Raw genomic sequence first — 16,892 nt, 5'->3', positions numbered from 1 at the left:
GATCTAGGGCTGAAACGATTAATCGAAATTATCGATAATGAAAATCGTTGTCAACGATTTTCTTTATCAATTAGTTGGTCCGCACCATGCGGCTTCGGCCTAGCTCCGGAGCTGGCGGCCATCTTGGTACACCCGGCGGCGGCGAGCTGCGCGCTGACGTCACCCCCAGCGTGTTGTTCAGCCTGTGTCAGCCCAAGTGAAGGAATTCTGGAGGAGTCACGCTGGATGCCTTGCCCTCATTCAAAACTTCTTTTATGCAGGTACCACTACATTTATTACCTAATCTAACTACTATCTATTAGATAGTAGTTAGTTATTATCTAATCCTATCTAAGCCTTTCCACTTGCTCGGCACAGCCACATTGTTGATTTAAATAAAAGGTACAACACTATCTCTCCCCCCCCAATAAAATGCAGCTTATTACAAGCATAAAAACATAGCATATCACTGACTATTTGCGCCAATAGGCATCCCGGGACTCATCACGGCGGTCTGTTTGGAGGAACTTTGATCGGTGGTGAGCTTGGCGCAAATCATCAGTGATATGCTGACTATGTTTTTATGCTTGTAATAAGCTGCATTTTATTGGGGGGAGATAGTGTTATACCCTTTATTTAAATAAACAATGTGGCTGTGGGGGGGGGGGGGGGCGGGGATAGTGTTATTTTTTTTGTTGATCAGAAAATTGATCCGATCCGTGACTCTGATCCGAGGAACGATCCGATCCGTGAGTTTTTTGATCCGTTGCACCTCTAGTCCGCACCTTCCCCCCTGTCGGTCCGTTAGAATCCTGTGTATCCTCCCGTGTCCTACGCATGCACCACGTCCATGAGCATGCAGCTACGCCTGCTTGCATTCTCCACCCAGGTGACGACCCGCCAGCAACGCGCCTGCGCTGCTTTTGGCTCCTCCTCCCCCCTCTACCCAGCAGCTTTCCGATAGAGCCGCCGCAGAGCGCAGGCGCGGCAAGCCCTCGCCGGGCCGCTTTCCAGTGCTGCCGTGATTGGAGGTTGTGCTCTGCACATGCTTGCATCCATCTCCCAGCTTTGGGGTACCCTTCGCTCCATTTGGAGGAGTCAGCCGAGTCACGCGTGGCGGGTCCGGACTGAGACTCCGCCCCACACCACCCCGTCACACCGAGGAGGAGCCGCTGTCACCATGAAGGGGTGAAAAAACCTGAGACACCGGAGGGGGGGAGGGGAGCATTGAGAGGAGGTGGGGCAGTGACACCATGTGAGAGGGGAGGAATGTGTCATCTATACTGGGGGGGGGGGGGGACACGTGTGTGTGTGTGTGTTTTTTTTTATCCGATTAATCGAAAAAATAATCGGCCGATTAATCGATTGTGAAAATAATCGTTAGTTGCAGCCCTAGTCAGATCGACGTCATATCTCCGGGCCTGGGGTGCATGACACTGTTACCAGGTTGTCAGAGAAAACTTGTATCTCCCTGCTTCTGACCTGCTTCTTGAAAAAACTTAGCGCCTTCCCGACTGCCAGGAGTTCCTTGAAGTTGGAGGAAGCACTGCTCTGGCTGCGGTTCCATGGCCCCTGGGCGTATTGGTCTCCCAAGTGAGCACCCCAACCCCAGGCGCTTGTGTCCGTAGTTATGGCTAATAGATCTAATTGTGACCAAGTTCGACCCCCCCAATAGATTGCTCGGGTTGAGCCACCAGTGTAGGGAGGGCACTACCTCCCTTCCAAGCCGCACTTTTTCCTCCAGGGATTCTCTTCTGCCGCCCCAAAAGGAGAGAAGAAATGGCTGGAGTTTCCGAGAATGGAGCTGGGCCCAAGGAATGGCCGGGATACAGTAAGTCATGAGCCCCAGAACTCTCATGATGTTCCTTAATGAGGCCTCTCCAGACTCGAGGCGAGCAGCCACTGCTCCTTGAACCTTTGAAATCTTTTCTGAAGGAAGAAATATTCTTTGGGCCACCAAGTAACTGGTACCCTAAGTTTACCTTGGACTGCGATGGGCCCTGGGAGGACTTCTCCCGGCTGACCAACCATCCCTGTCTATCAGAAGCTGTTCTCTGGCCGGGCTGTAGATCAGCATATCGTATAAGTATGGTATCAGTGCTATCCCCTGGAGGTGTAGCAAAGATACCACTTTGGCGAGGACCTTGGTGAAGATCCTCGGACTGGCAGCAAGGCCGAAGGGGAGGGACCTAAACTGCCAATGCTCTACCCCCGTTCTGTGCATACCGCGAAACGCAGGTACTTCTGGTGTTCTCGTGGCAATGGGTACATGTAAATACTCAACTTTCAGATCTAGCGTGATCATGAAGACCCCTTTCTGGAGATGTTTTCTTAACAAATACTCTCCATCCAGAACTTTTTGTATAGCAAGTATCGATTCAACTTCCACAAATTTATAATTAACCGAAACTTGCCCGATGGCTTCGGGACCACGAAAATGTGGGAATAAAACCTGAGCATCCACTGACTCACTGGACCAGGGATAATTACTTCCTGCTCTGCGAGTTCCCAAATGCTTCCCAAAAGGCCCCTCGCTCTGAGAGGGTCTTTGGGAAGACAGGTAACAAGAAAATGTTGGGGGGGGGGGGGGGTTCACCTGAAACTCAAACCTGTATCCTTCTCTTACGAGACTTAGGATATAAGACTCTGTGTGATTGTCTCCCATAGAGGGAGGAACCACAAGAGCCTTGCACCAACCTTTATGTTGGCGTCATTTGGTTTTCTACTGTGGTAGGTGGCTCTCCTGTGTGTACATCCCCGTCATTGTATGTTGGGCACGTACATGGCGATCTGTAGATGCTCGTTTGTGGGGGAGCCAATCAGTGGGTCCGGCGGACTCCATGTCCACCAGCCACCGACGATCGCTCCACAGAGAGGTAGAATGGGGATTCTGTCAATGTAAAAAGACAGATCCCCGTTCTGTTAGGGGATTAGAGTGTGAGCATCTGTTCCTAGCGATTAGGAACAGTGATCTCTCTCTACTCCCTGTCAGTACACTGCCCCCACACAGTTAGAAAGCACCTCCCTGAACATTTAACCCTTTAATCACCCCTGGTGTTAACCCCTTCCAGACAGTGTCAGTTATACAATAATCAGTGCATTTTTATAGCACTGATTGCTGTATAAAAGTCACTGGTCCAAAAAAAGCGTCAAGTGTCCAATCTATCCGCTGCAATGTCGCAGTCCTGCTAAAAATCGCAGATCACTGCTATTACTAGTATATAAAAAAAGACCCTCCCCCCACAGTTAGAATCACTCCCTAGGACACACTTAACCCCTACAGCGCCACCTAGTGGTCAACCCCTTCACAGGCCCGTCACATTTATACAGTAATAAATGCATTTTTAATTGCACTGATTGCTGTATGTGAAGGGTCTCAAAATCACGCCAAACGTGTCCGCCATGCCGCAGTCCCGATAAAAATCACTGATCGCTGCGATTACTAGTAAAAAAACAAAAACAAAAAAAAAATGCCATAAATCTATCCCCTATTTTGTAGACATGATAACGAATCAATATACGCCAATCGGGATTATTATTTATTTTATTTTTTTACCAAAAACATGTAGAAAAATGCATATTGGCCTACACTGAGGAATATATATATATTTTTTACTTTTTTGGGGAGATATTAAAGCAAAAAGTAAAAAAAAAATGTTTTTCAAAATTGTCCCTCTTTTTTTGTTGCTAACGCAAAAAAAAAAAACGCAGATGTGATCAATCACCACCAAAAGAAAGCTCTATTTGTGGGGGAAAAAAGGACATCAATTTAGTTTGTGTACAATGTCGCACGACCACGCAATTGTCAGTTAATTCTATGCAGTGCCGTTTCACAAAAAACGGCCTGGTCATGAAGTGGGGTAATCCTTCCGGGGCTAAAGTGGTTAAAGCGCAAAAAGCAAAAACCGCAGGGGGTGATCAAATCCCACCAAAAGAAAGCTCTATTTGTGGGGAGAAAAAAAAAAAAAAACATCAATTTTATTTGGGTAGTGTTGCACGACCTCGCAATTTTCAGTTAAAGGAACGCAGTGCCGTATTACAAAAAGGTCCTGGTCATTAAGTGGGGTAATCCTTTCGGGGCCAAAAATCGTATGATCTGGTATGGTTTGAGGAAAAATTTTCGTGCTCGTCATATCGGATAATTTTGCATACGATCGGCTCCCGAAATCGGTGTACTAACAGATTATACAATCGCTTTGAAAGCGGTATTTTTCATACGGATTTTCCGATCCTGTTTGTGGGACATTAACCAGTTCCCGCCTTGCCGCAGTACACAGACTGTGGCAAGGCGGCTCTATTGCGCAAAATCACATACCTGTGTGTGATTTTGTTAATAGCCAGTGGGGGGTACGTGCTGCCAGAGGCGCAATCGCCTGCTGATTGGCCACAGGGAGAGCGATTTTCTGATTGAGTGCACGGGCTATTAAAGTTGCATTTACACTCGAATGTCGGGTACGTGCGCGCATCCGTGCCGCCATAGGTGTGATCACTCCCGCTGATTGGCCACAGGGAAATCGATTTTCTGACCGCGTGTACCGGCTATTAAAGTTGCATTTACACCTGAATGTCGCTTTCTTTTGGGCCTTCGTGAACCTTATTCCAAGCGTTGGCGGTTTTTGTATTAGCCAATAGAAAAAACTATCACGGTGCATCATTGGTAGCTATGGGGCTTCAAATAACCTGCCTGAACCCAACTACCAAGGTAGCTCCAAAACTATTTTGAGTGGAGATGTGAACCACCACCATAGAGAATAATTGATTTTATTTTTTCTCCCTGAGAGTTTTGGAGCTACAAAACGCTGAGATATGAAGGGGGTCTGTGAAAGTTATGAGGTAACCCACACAGCCTGTACATCGAGTGATAGCCAACAACGTCATACCCGACTCCTCTCCTCACAGGGCCTATCAGAACGAGCGTGGAGGATTACCCTCACCAGTCACTTCCCAAACGGCGCGGAACGACACAATAATTCGGCGCTTCGGCTTGTACGGAGTTTGGCGGTTACCCTAGTAACCGCCCTTCCCCCACCCCCAGCCAATCGCCGCTGCGCGCCACAGCCGGCGCCGAGACCGAAGCCCCGCCCTTCTTCCGTGTCAAGGAGAACTGATACCGAGCGCCGGGAGGGGCGCCCCCCTCTCTTTTACTGGCTCGCCGCTATTTGACGAACGTCTTGTCGTCACGTCCCGAGGAGCCAATGGGGAGGCAACGGGAGGGAAAAGTGGGCAGGGGAAAAGGCGTGGGTGACGTCAGAGGGAGAGGATAGCAACTGTTGCCTCGAGACCCCCGGCGCCATAGTGACTGTAGCCGTGGAGACTGTTACTTGCCAACCGGAGACACACGATCAGCAGTGGCCGGAGGAGCAGCCCGGAGACCGCGGGGCCCACAACTTTCACATCAGCAGGCATCCAGCCGGACGCAGGTGAAGCGCTCACCCGTACAGCCCGGCCTGCCACAAGGTTGGGAGGGCAAGGGAGCTGGGCTAAAGGAAGTAGATAGGAGCAATGGAGTACTCGGCCGCTTTCTGTCTATTAAACCTTCCTGCCGCCGGATGTCCTATCCAATCATCTCTACACATATACACATCGCTCATTTCCACACACAACACATACAACACCAGCTGCTTCCACTTAGCCGTGGCCTGGGCATCAACCAATAGATAGAGGGCAACTTTTATAGCGCTGCTAAAGTTTATTGGTTGCCATAGCAGCGAGTATATCTTTTTATATTGGGCTTAGATCTCAGGGGTGCATCTCATCTACCTTCTCAGGGTCACCCTGACCTCACTCCCTTTCCAACATTTACTGGACTTGTCAAGATCTGATTGTACAATCCCCTTTAAGATCACCATACACGTTTACAATCTGATTGTACAATCCCCTTTAATAGAACCATACACATTTACAATCAACTTTAAGAGCACCATACACATTTACAAGCTGATTGTACAATCCCCTTTAATAGAGCCATACACATTTACAACTCCTTTTAAGATCACCATGCACGTTTACAATCTGTACAATCGCCTTTTAGATCTGCAGACAGCTATGTCATTTAAGGGCCTTCCTGCTTGGATACAAATTGATTGGCTAGGATAGGTATGTTGTTGGTTTTGGTAAAGCTAAAGTTTTGTTGTAGAAAGGTTGCATGGTCACATTGTAACGTGTATGGTGACCTTCAAACTGGATACACACCATACAATTTTGTTGGATTTCCTTTAGATTTAGACCACATACACACAATACAACTTTTGCTGGATTTCCTTTTTAGATTTAGACCCCCATACACACTATACAACTTTTTGTTGGATTTCCTTTAGATTTAGACCCCCATACACACTATACAACTTTTTGTTGTCTGATTTACTTTAGATCTACCAAATGCAAGGGCCTACCTGATTGTATACAAATTGAAACTCTTAAGCCCCCTACTCACTATCAGTTTTTCTGCTGAGTTTTTCCTTCAGATTTACCAAAATCATATAATATGAGGTCAACCCTTAGGAGTTTAATTTTGTATGCAATCAGGCAGGCTCTTCTACTACATGGTTTTGGTAAATCTGAAGACAAAAATCAGCAGAAAATCTGATCGTGTGTATGGGGCATTAAGGTTTGATCTCGTATTATATGGTTTTGGTCAATCTGAAAGAAAAAATCTACAGAAAATTGTATAGTGTGTACCCAGCTTTAGTGCCAGGGCCTGCCTGATTACATACAGATTTGAAAGTGTTTTTAGGTTTGACCGCCTCATGTTTTATGGTTTTGGTAAATCTACATAAAATTATTTAGTGTGTATCCGGCTTTAGATGAACAGCTATGTAGTGCAAGGGTCTTCCTGATTGGATACGAATGGAATAGATTGTTTAGGTTTGATTTTTGTATTACATAGTTTTTGGAAACGAAGGTTCCGTTTACACTACTGCGATTTCAGAAGCGACTTGAGCCACACAGAATCGTATGGGAATGGAAAGCGCCCGTTCACATCAATGCAACTCAGCATGGCATAATTTTGGTAAAAGTTCCTTGACTACTTTTGATTTGTTTTTGGCCCCATAGAATATACAAACCACCAGTTCATGCTATAAATTGGATTGGGACCTGAACCTAAAGGGAACTGTACAGAGAGTGTCCATTCACATTACAATGTGTATGGGCAGCATTAGGCTGACCATACATCTTCTGGTCTAATTGTATTATCGCTGCAGAGTTTTCTCTAGATGTAATATCTATATAGTCATAACCGGTCCGTTCAGTATTTATCCAATGTGCTGACCCTTACATTTTATAGTTGGTGATGGAGCTATAGGAGATTGTACAATCTAATTGTGTAGTGTATGGTCACCATCAGGCTCACCTCTTAGCCCTTGTACACACGGTCGGAGTTTTCGACGGAATGTGTCCGATCGGACCGTTTTGTCGGATATTCCGACTGTGTGTGGTCTACATCGGACTGTTTCCGTTGGAATATCCGACGGACCAAGTTTTCCAACTTGTTGGTAAAATTTTCAGACAAAATGCTCCGATCGGACATACTCCGATCATGTGTAGAGAATTCCGATCGGACAAAGTGCCACGCATGCTCAGATCAAATTCCTACACCAAAGCTATTGGCTACTAGCCTGAACGTAGTCCCATCGTAACGAAAAACGTGATCACGTCGGATTTTCCAACAACTTTGTCCGACCGTGTGTATGCAACAGTTTCGGACAAAATCCGACAGATTTGGTTGTCGGAATCTCTGACAGTGTGTACAAGGGCTTAGAGCTGCCATCAGCTGATGCAATGGATTTCCTGTAAATGCAATTGATTGTTTAGGTTTACCTTCCTATTGCATAGTTTTGGTAAAATATATATTATAATTTTTTTTTTTTTTTTTTTTTTTCTGATGAGTTTCTTGTAGCTGTACCAGCAAGTACATCAATTCTCCTTTTTTACATAGTAAGTTTTTGGTATATTAAAATTGATTGTAATGTAAATGGTGGGATCAATAGTCTCAGTGGCTTTAGATAAGTAGAAAGATGTACATATTCACTCTAAGTGGGTTCCCCCCTTTTTTTTTTTTTATCCATTTATCTCGAACCATACCTTCGCTTCTGACTTCTGAAACTGATGATCTAAGGCTACTTTCACACTGCTCCATTGTACAAATGCATATGCATTTTTGCAGCGAATCTGGTGCATTTTGCACTTGTGAAAAAAAAGACCTGTAACTCAAAAACAGAACCGGCGGTGTGTTTTTGATGCGGCTTCTATTCATTTCTATGGAGAGGTGTGTTTTTGGTATGGATCTTTCTTTTTTTTTTTTTTTTTTTTTTATTTATCTTTCCTTTTTACTGCATCAAATATTTACCAAAAAATGCAACATGCGGGATTTTACAAAACACAGCAGACCAGCAAATGATTAATGTGAAGAGTTCCATAGGCGTTCATGGTCATTTTGCTTTAGTGTTTATCTATTATGGTTCTTTCAGTAAAACCAAGGAAGCTTAAACTTCTGTAGTGTGTATGTATGTATGTATGTATGTATATATGTGTGTGTATATGTGTGTGTGTGTGTGTATGTATGTATATATAATATATATATATATATATATATATATATATATATATATATATATATATATATATATATATATATATTCTATATATATATATATATATATATTCTATATATAAATTCTATTCTCAAATGCAACACAGTCACATTTTTTTTTTTTTTTTTATTTTTTTTTTTTTAACGCAAAACCCAGATTAGTGTGAAACTGCTTTAGATGGTCTTTGTAATGTCAACCAAACGCATTGATTTTATTATTATTATGCAATCAATGTGCATTTCAATCAAAACAAACTAAACCAAATAGGAATTCCCTCGTCTTCTCTTCCAAATGATTTAGACTCGATTAAGTCACATTTGATTGGCCAGGGTGGGACAGTTGCTGATCTTTTTGCATCAATCGGCAGCACTGTGATACTTTTGTTTATGAATACAATCCTTTTTACATTGATTAGATTGCATGGTGGAAACAGTTACAGTTGATGATTTACGATTGTAAGTTCCTCTTCTACCCTTACTATCGATGGATTTTCTACTATAGAATGATTATCCCCATCAGGACAGATTGACAAATTGATCATTTTATTGAAGTGTGTATGACCACATTACGATTAGTGAAAAAGCACCACGATGGTGAAATCTAGGCTCCTTGACGTACACTCATTTTTCTTGCATATGCATTTGTAGTTTTGTTTACCGCTGTCAGGCACCAGGATGCCACTTCACTGGTTCGGGGACTTAAAATCCCCCACAGCTTAATCCCCTATCCGTACCTCTCAGCGTGTACGGATAGGAGGCATTCTAATTGGTCAGTGCCGTCACATATACGGCGCTGACCAATCAGAATCTGCCTAGCCCGTCCTGTCAGCACTGGAGGGATGGAGAGAAAGCCAGGAGGATTTCAAATCTCTGGACCGGTAAAGCGAAACATCCCAGTGGCTGACGGTGGGTGATAGCAGGACTTTGGGGGGGGGGGGGGGGGATGGAGAGGGGACCAGTGGTAAGTTCACTTTGCAGATTTTCTTGACTGCATTCACACCTGAGTGTTTTCAGCTTGTAAAATGCTCATCTCAAAAGTTCCAAAGCACCCAACAAGCAAAATCCCATTCATTTCAATGGCCCCTATTCACATGTGGGCGTTCTGTCACCTGAAGCTCAAAAAAGTACATTACTGCTTTTTACATTGGTGACCTTTTTGGACCTACAAAAACGCCCTGAAAAATGCCTGAAAATAATGTGTTCATGTGTGAATGCAGCCCAGTGGTGGCTGGTGCTTTATAATTTTTTTTTTTTGGGGGGGTGCAAACAAACTGAAAAATTCTGGGGGGGAAAAAAAAAACATCAAACGCCACCACTGTGCCATCACAGCACTTTCCTTGTCTTGGTAGGGAAGCGGGTGACGGCAGCGAGCTACTATGATTGGACACCTGATAGGTGTCCAGTCACAGCACCTGTCGTTTTTAGCCAATCAGGTGACGGGTAACAGACCCAAGCACCTGATTGGTGGAGAGGCGGTTCAGTGTTAGGAAAGCGAATGAATATTTATAACACAGCTGGGTGAACTGCGAGTGTCAAGAATGGTGCTCATTGTTTACCTTTTTTGAAACCCCCCCCCCCCCGCCGTAATAGGGGGTGGCAGCGGCAACCATGGATAGTCATGCAATGCATGAATCTATCTAATGGTGATGGAGAGGGGGCGGCGCCTGTGCACCCATATGGATGCACCGCCTCTGATGCAGCCTTTAAGAGGTTTTTCACCCTGTTTGAAAATAAGTCAGCAGCTACAAATACTGTAGCTGCTGACTTTTAATTGAAAGTGTCTGTAAACCCTTACATATACCTAGTGAAGGGACTATCCTCAGGTGATAGAGATTAAACAAATCCTCCTACATAAGTTGTACCCGTTTATCTGCAGTGTTCTTTTCTTTAAATTTTTTTTTTCAAAGGGCTGAATTTATACGTTTGTCTGAGGTGTCAGAAAAAGGGACGAAGAGCTGAAGTTGCACTCTGCAGAGCTCTGTGAGGGGAGAGAGCTGACTGGAGGGAAGGGAAGGGACCACACACACACACACACACACACACACACACACACACACACACACACAGCTGAGGCTGTCAATCAGCTGAAACTATATTTCCCATGATGCTCTACTACACTGCAGATTGCATGAGCATCATGGGAAATGTAGTAACAAAACATCTGGGGTGCCAAGGTTCACCATCACTGGCCTAGGTGATCTGAAAGTGGGAACTTCCCATTTAGAGTGAAGTTCTGCTTTAATAATAATGACTGCATGTGGTGTAAACCAGCCCTTGGGGCTTATTTACAATAGTGGTATTTCTCTAAAGAGTGGCCTGTCCAATGCCCACTTTTCAGGGGGTACTGTAAAGGCAGTGAAGAGGATTTGTTTTGCCTCCTCACTGCTTTTTATACCCTAAACACCAAACTGCTGTGCTGTAGCCTCGTGCATTGCATGTGGTTGTGAGGTTGTTGCGTCACGGTCCCATTTACGTAAATAGGTCTCTTCCGACAGGCGGCTGCTAAACATGCTGTGGGAGTCATTTTTGCAAAGTGTTGATCCCACGTCATGTGTCCTGGTATGGCTGCCCTATCAGTTAGAGCGGGGGTAAAATTGCAGCTTGTTTTTACTGAGCCCCCCCCCCCCCCCCCCAGCCACAGGTGTAAATGAGGCCTGAAGGAGCCTGATGCAGTCAATATGTACTGACGGGAGCCATGCAGGGTAAAGTTCATAGGAGCAGAAATCAGACACGTCCCGCAGTACATCATATTGTTTTATTTTTCTGCCATCCGAATGAGCAGATGTCTTCTTATTTCTCACACCTGTTCCATTCAGCTGGGAGCTAACTATGACAAAGAGCTTTCCGGTAATCGCAAATTTCCCGGGCATCCCCTTGAAATTTGTTTATAGTAATTTGGGAGCGATCGTCTGTCTTATCAATCTAATCTTTCTGTCCTCTTGGTTTCAGGTTGAGGGAGTGTATTGATGGTACTATATTATTATTATTATTATTATTATTATTATTTATATGTTTAGCACAACCCCCTGCCCCCCCCCCCCCTTTTTTTTAGTGCGACTTCCTGGCTTCATCCTGTGTTTTCCACAGCCTCTTTAGATGGACCAGCGAGGGTTGTTTATTTTTGTTGCCCTTGGATACATCACAACTCGGCTTTGCTATGTGCATTGGCAACATCTGAGCTGTATTGTAGCGATAGCAGGAAGCGAGAACTCAGCCCAAGCTCTTTTGGTTCACAATAAAGTCATCTATTTGTTATAAGATTGTGATGGCTTCGGAGAAGTCTTTAAATAACCGCTCCATTAAGGTCTCGTCCTTCCTAGATCTGATGCAATAAAATTTCTTTAGCCGTTGTATTCCTATAGCGTGTAATATCATTTAAAATGGTGTAACAAAGAAGATTTCCAATTTTTAAAGTGGAACTAAATCCATTACTTTGTTTCCAAAAGTCGTTGCATTCAGGGCATGCAGTAAATGATAACTTAAATGACAACTGTCAGTTAGTAAATAAACTGTCAAGCCATCAAAAGGCTTGTGTCATAACTGATCAATGTGCAGCACCATGGCAACTGCAGATCAGAGGCTAAGATGACAACGTTCACATCCTGGCATTTTGGGATCTCGGACAGTATTGCTGCCATTCTGCTTGCAATCCCAAAGAGCACTGCAGTAAGTGGCAAAACGCCCCATGCATGTTTGGGTACTATTTATTCTCAATGTTACCTAAACACTGTGCGGTTTTGCCGCGATTGTCGTTCGGCATTGTGCAAAGTTGGTTGCCGAAAAGAGGCTCCTGCTCCTTTTTTAGGGCGACAAGCTTTGCCCAGTGCTGCTTGTGACTTAGTGCAGCAAAACTGCACCACATTTTGAAAATCAGTGGCACCCGAACACACGTGGTGTGTTTTGCCACTACTGCAGTGCGATTTGGGATCACAGGCAGATTCGCAGCTTTTCTACCCAAGATCCCAAAACACCAGGGATTAGTTCCACTTTGAATGGGGTGGTTGCATTTATTGTTTTATTTTAGATTTTAAGCCCCTTTCAGATGGGAAGACTCCACCTGCGAATCTGCCTGCTCGGTGGGGAATCTGTCCGCCAATCCTCACTGAGCAGGCCAAAGACAGGTCCGTGTTTGCTCCGCTTATACCGAGTGGTGACACACAGTGCACTCTTCTCTATGGGAGGTCGGATGGAAACGGACTGTCACCCAATGGGATCCCCCAGATGGATGATGGGGAATGGATCCCCATCTGTCTGTCTGTATTTAGTGGACAGGCGGATTGAATCAGCGGGTGTCAACGAACACATGTTACATTGACATTTGCTGCTCCTTAGAGGATGATCTGATCGAGTCCACCTAAAAACTGACTGTTGAAACCGATCAGTCCACCCTGATGGAAGGGGCTCTTCATTTTCACCTGTTGATCCGCCTAGTAAGTCTATTTTTCAACTTTTAACTTATCTTGTAAAAGTCGCAATTGGAGGTTTAGAAAGACCATTTAACACTGAGGGGAGCTTACAATAATCGGTATTTATGTAAAACTTTTAGCCCGAAAGGGGGGGAAAAAACAGCTGTAACTAATTTATTGATCAAGTCCATCTAAATCCGCTAGTATGTCCAACACTCCCCTCTCCCTAGATTGACAGTGCTGCTATCCAAAGGTGTCTGTCGCTCTTCCATCCAGAGTCGAGACAACTTTAGGCTGGGCACCCCTTAGCGGGGGGGGATTTTAGCTGAATAGCGCTGGTAAAGCGGTGCTAAAAATAGTGCCGCTTAACCGCTGATACCGGTGGTGGCTCATTGTGAAAGGAGTCATAGAAAAAGGTAAACTAATGCAGCCACTAGATTCAATGATTGGTAAGCTACAATATAACTTTTTTTTTTATTATTATTATGGGTTTTATAACACAAAAGCGGAAAACTTTTATCATACCCATTGAAGAAAAAAATAGGAGGCAGAAGCCCATGGTTGTACCATGTTCTATATAATGCAGGAAAATAATTGACTAATTTTGTCTTCTGATCCGAATGATCTTACTGGAAATGCTTGTTTCATATATTCCTCTCGTGAGATAAAAAAAAAAATGCAAGCTGTGTGGAAACTACAAATCCCATGGTGACTGGAGATGTGCATGTAGCTGTCAGTCTTGCCGTGCCTCGTGAAACTTGTAGTTCCATAACTGCTGGAGTGCCGAAGTTGCCTATCCCTTGGCTATCTGGTGCCACAGTTAACAAAGTGGTCGTTATATCACTTTTAGGCAGTGAACACTTTGCATTTATGTTGTTGTGAGGCAAAGGTACCCCAAGTGACATTGTTCTTGTGGTGTTGCTATAGCAACTGCAGCCAGAGTTTGTGTCGTTGTGTAAATCTCATGGGTCAAGCCTGGTAGTCCCTCACCACATGTATGTTATTGGCGTCACTCATAGTTTTTTTTCATAGGAATTTCAAACTGAAAAGCCTACTCTCCTGTTGCAGGCTGGAAAACGAAATCCACTGTCAAATTTAAGTTCCTCTGTGTGTATTTATTTTCAGTAGCAGGCTTATGCAACCCATGGATTATGCAATTTTCTTTCCTTTTTAAGTTCCAGTTGAGGGAAAGAAAATAACTCGCTCCCCCCCCCCCCCCATCAGCAGTGTTAAGCGGATCCCTCCCTCTACACTATTGTATTCTGACCGCAGGAAGTTTCCCTGCTGTCGGAAAACAATGATCGCTGCTGGCGGCTATAGCCATCAGCAGCGATTGCTCGAGAAAAGCCTGACAGGCTGGTTGTACTGAAGTTGATTGATGGGTTGGCTTCAGTACAACCAGCCTGCCCATAAGTGGCTAGAAATTTGCCCGGTTCTTGCTGAACCAGATGGATTTTCATCAGTTTATGTCCAGCCTTAATATCTGAGATTGCCATTGCCCACTTCATTTTGAAAGTGTTGATTCCCTGGCTGACATGCTCACGCATCCCCTCTTTGAGGAATATTTTACACCGTGTGCAGAGACATGTCTTTGCAAGGGCACAAAGATATCAGTTGTTTCTATATGACTTGTTCACACTACAACACTAGTGTCTTGTGCATATTTTATTTTCAACAACCCGAAAATGTATAGAGATGCTTGTATAAGGTGTTTTGTGAATCAAAATGATTACAGCCAAACATAACCTAGGTAACCATCATTTTTAGATGGAGACCAGGAATGGCAGCTTTGTGTGCTTTTCAAAATTAACACTTAATGGTTTGATTAAATATCTGGCCAAATGTCTTGTGTGGATTGCAGGGTCTTACACAAAGGACACGGGTTTTCTCAAGGAAGGCTCCAATACCCATATCATAGGCTGCTCTCATTCTGTAAACTGGTTTGAGCTATTTTTGGTCTTTCAAAAAGTTGCATCAAGATGTCCATTCTTTTGGCCTGTCTTTCACAACAATTTAGGAAGGTTGGTTGACGCTACAAAATTCTAGAATGCTATTCCCATCAGCTTTTCTCAAAGGCCACTCTCCAGGACCTCATGGTCCCTAATGGTTTATTGTGCGAAAAGTCGCTGGACTGGATAGAGGCCACAAACTTGGTCAACAGCCCAAGGAGAAGAGTTGAAAGGATGGTAGAAAGGAAAGGGCTAAAAATGTGGTCAACAGTCCACGTAAAATGTATTTGTCTAAGACCGTAATTGTTAAAGCCAGTTGGTTTGGGGAGCTTCAAAATTTCTAACTAGGTTTATTAGGCCGGGGAGTGTCAGAACAACAGATTGGTATCTAAAGCCTGCATTTGGTTAGCTTGCTTAACGTTCCCAGGTCACAAGTCTAGCAGATAGGTTTTCTTCTGGCTCCCTCTCTTCCCTACTGTCCTTACTATAGCTATGCCAATTTGTAGTTCTTGAGCAATACTTATTTTGTCTGGATGAGAAATTACCTATTGCACATTGGAATCGCTTAAAGTGTTAATAAACCCACAACCATAAAATCAGTGTGTGTATACAGTAAAGCATGCTTGTTATATTCACCGTGGAACCTAAGGGGTTAATCTTCTGCTTTGTAAAAAAAAAAAACACAAAACACACAAAGCCTCTCTAGCAATTCACACCAAACTGAGCATGTGCAGAGTGCCACCAAGGCCCCGTACTATAGGCAGATGGATTGGAGACAGTAAACGAAGGGGAGGATCAGAAAAGAAAAAGACAGTCAAGCAATTTTGTAAAAAAACAAAAAAAACCTGCTTGACTGTCTTTTCTGATCCTCCCCTTCGTTTACTGTCTCCAGTCCATCTGCCTATAGTATGGGGCCTTGGTGGCACTCTGCACATGCTCAGTTTGGTGTGAATTGCTAGAGAGGCTTTGTTTGTTTGTTTTTGTTTGTTTGTTTTTTTTTTTTTTTTTTCCTTTTGGGAGGGTGCATGTGATCGGCATAGGACCAAACAGCACTGTCCAGACAGAGGGTCAGGGGTCCTGCATCCTCAGGACAGTCAAAGTAGAATAAAAAATCATCCTATAAGCTATACCCAGACACTCATAGAAGTCATAAGACTGCTAAATACTGCTGATGAGAAAAGGTATTTAGCAGTTTTATGTTTACTAAAATAATTTAAATTTCCGTGTTCTTTGTATTGTTGGAGACCAGATATAGTGGATGCAATGTCCTAGGTTTAGTAACACTTTAATCCAGGGGTCTCAAACTGGTGGCGCTCCAGCTGTTGCAAAACTGTCGGCCTTGCAATGCCTCATGGGACTTGTAGTTTCACAACAGCTGGAGGGCTGCCAGTTTGAGACCCCTGCTTTAACCACTTCAGCTCCGTAATGTTTTAACCCCCCCCCTCCCGACCAGGCCAATTTTTGAAATGCAGCACTGCGTTAATTTTAAATGATGATTGCGCGGTCGTGCGACGTCGTACCCAACGAAGTTTCCCACAAATAGAGCTTTCTTTTGGTGGTATTTCACCTCTGCGGTTTTTATTTTTTGCACTATGAACCAACTATTTTGAATAAAAAAATATATTTTATTTTCTGCTATAAAACATACCCAATATACAATCTCCCCCTCCCCTCACCTCCCCTCACCACCCCTCACCACCCCTCACCACCCCTCACCACCCCTCACCACCCCTCACCACCCCTCACCACCCCTCACCACCCCTCACCACCCCTCACCACCCCTCACCACCCCTCACCACCCCTCACCACCCCTCCCCTCTCCTCACCACCCCTCCCCTCTCCTCTCCTCCCCTCCCCAATTTAAGCCAATATGTATTTTTTTCTACATAGTTTTGATAAAAAAACAAAACAAAAAAAAAACCCTGTATATTGATTATAGACAAAATAACTTTTGCACAAACCAAACTA

General features: G+C 44.2%; 1 protein-coding gene across 2 annotated transcripts in view; it reads left to right on the top strand.

Moving 5' to 3' along the window:
• The first annotated feature begins 5,213 nt into the window (after window positions 1-5,213).
• RFX2 (regulatory factor X2) overlaps window positions 5,214-16,892 on the top strand; it is a 65,919-nt gene continuing 54,240 nt past the window's right edge. Inside the window, exon 1 of one of the 2 annotated variants that reach the window (XM_077476298.1) lies at window positions 5,214-5,399. The gene's annotated coding sequence lies outside the window, so the exon portion shown is untranslated. The remainder of the gene's footprint in view (window positions 5,400-16,892) is intronic. The other variant, XM_077476297.1, reaches the window with a different exon arrangement.

Source organism: Lithobates pipiens, unplaced genomic scaffold, assembly GCF_037356315.1.
Source record: "Lithobates pipiens isolate NorthernLeopardFrog02 unplaced genomic scaffold, aLitPip1_a1.2 Scaffold_13, whole genome shotgun sequence".
NCBI lineage: Eukaryota > Metazoa > Chordata > Amphibia > Anura > Ranidae > Lithobates > Lithobates pipiens.
The sequence above is the reverse complement of the archived record's forward strand: the minus strand, read 5'-3'. Positions and strand labels throughout refer to the sequence as shown.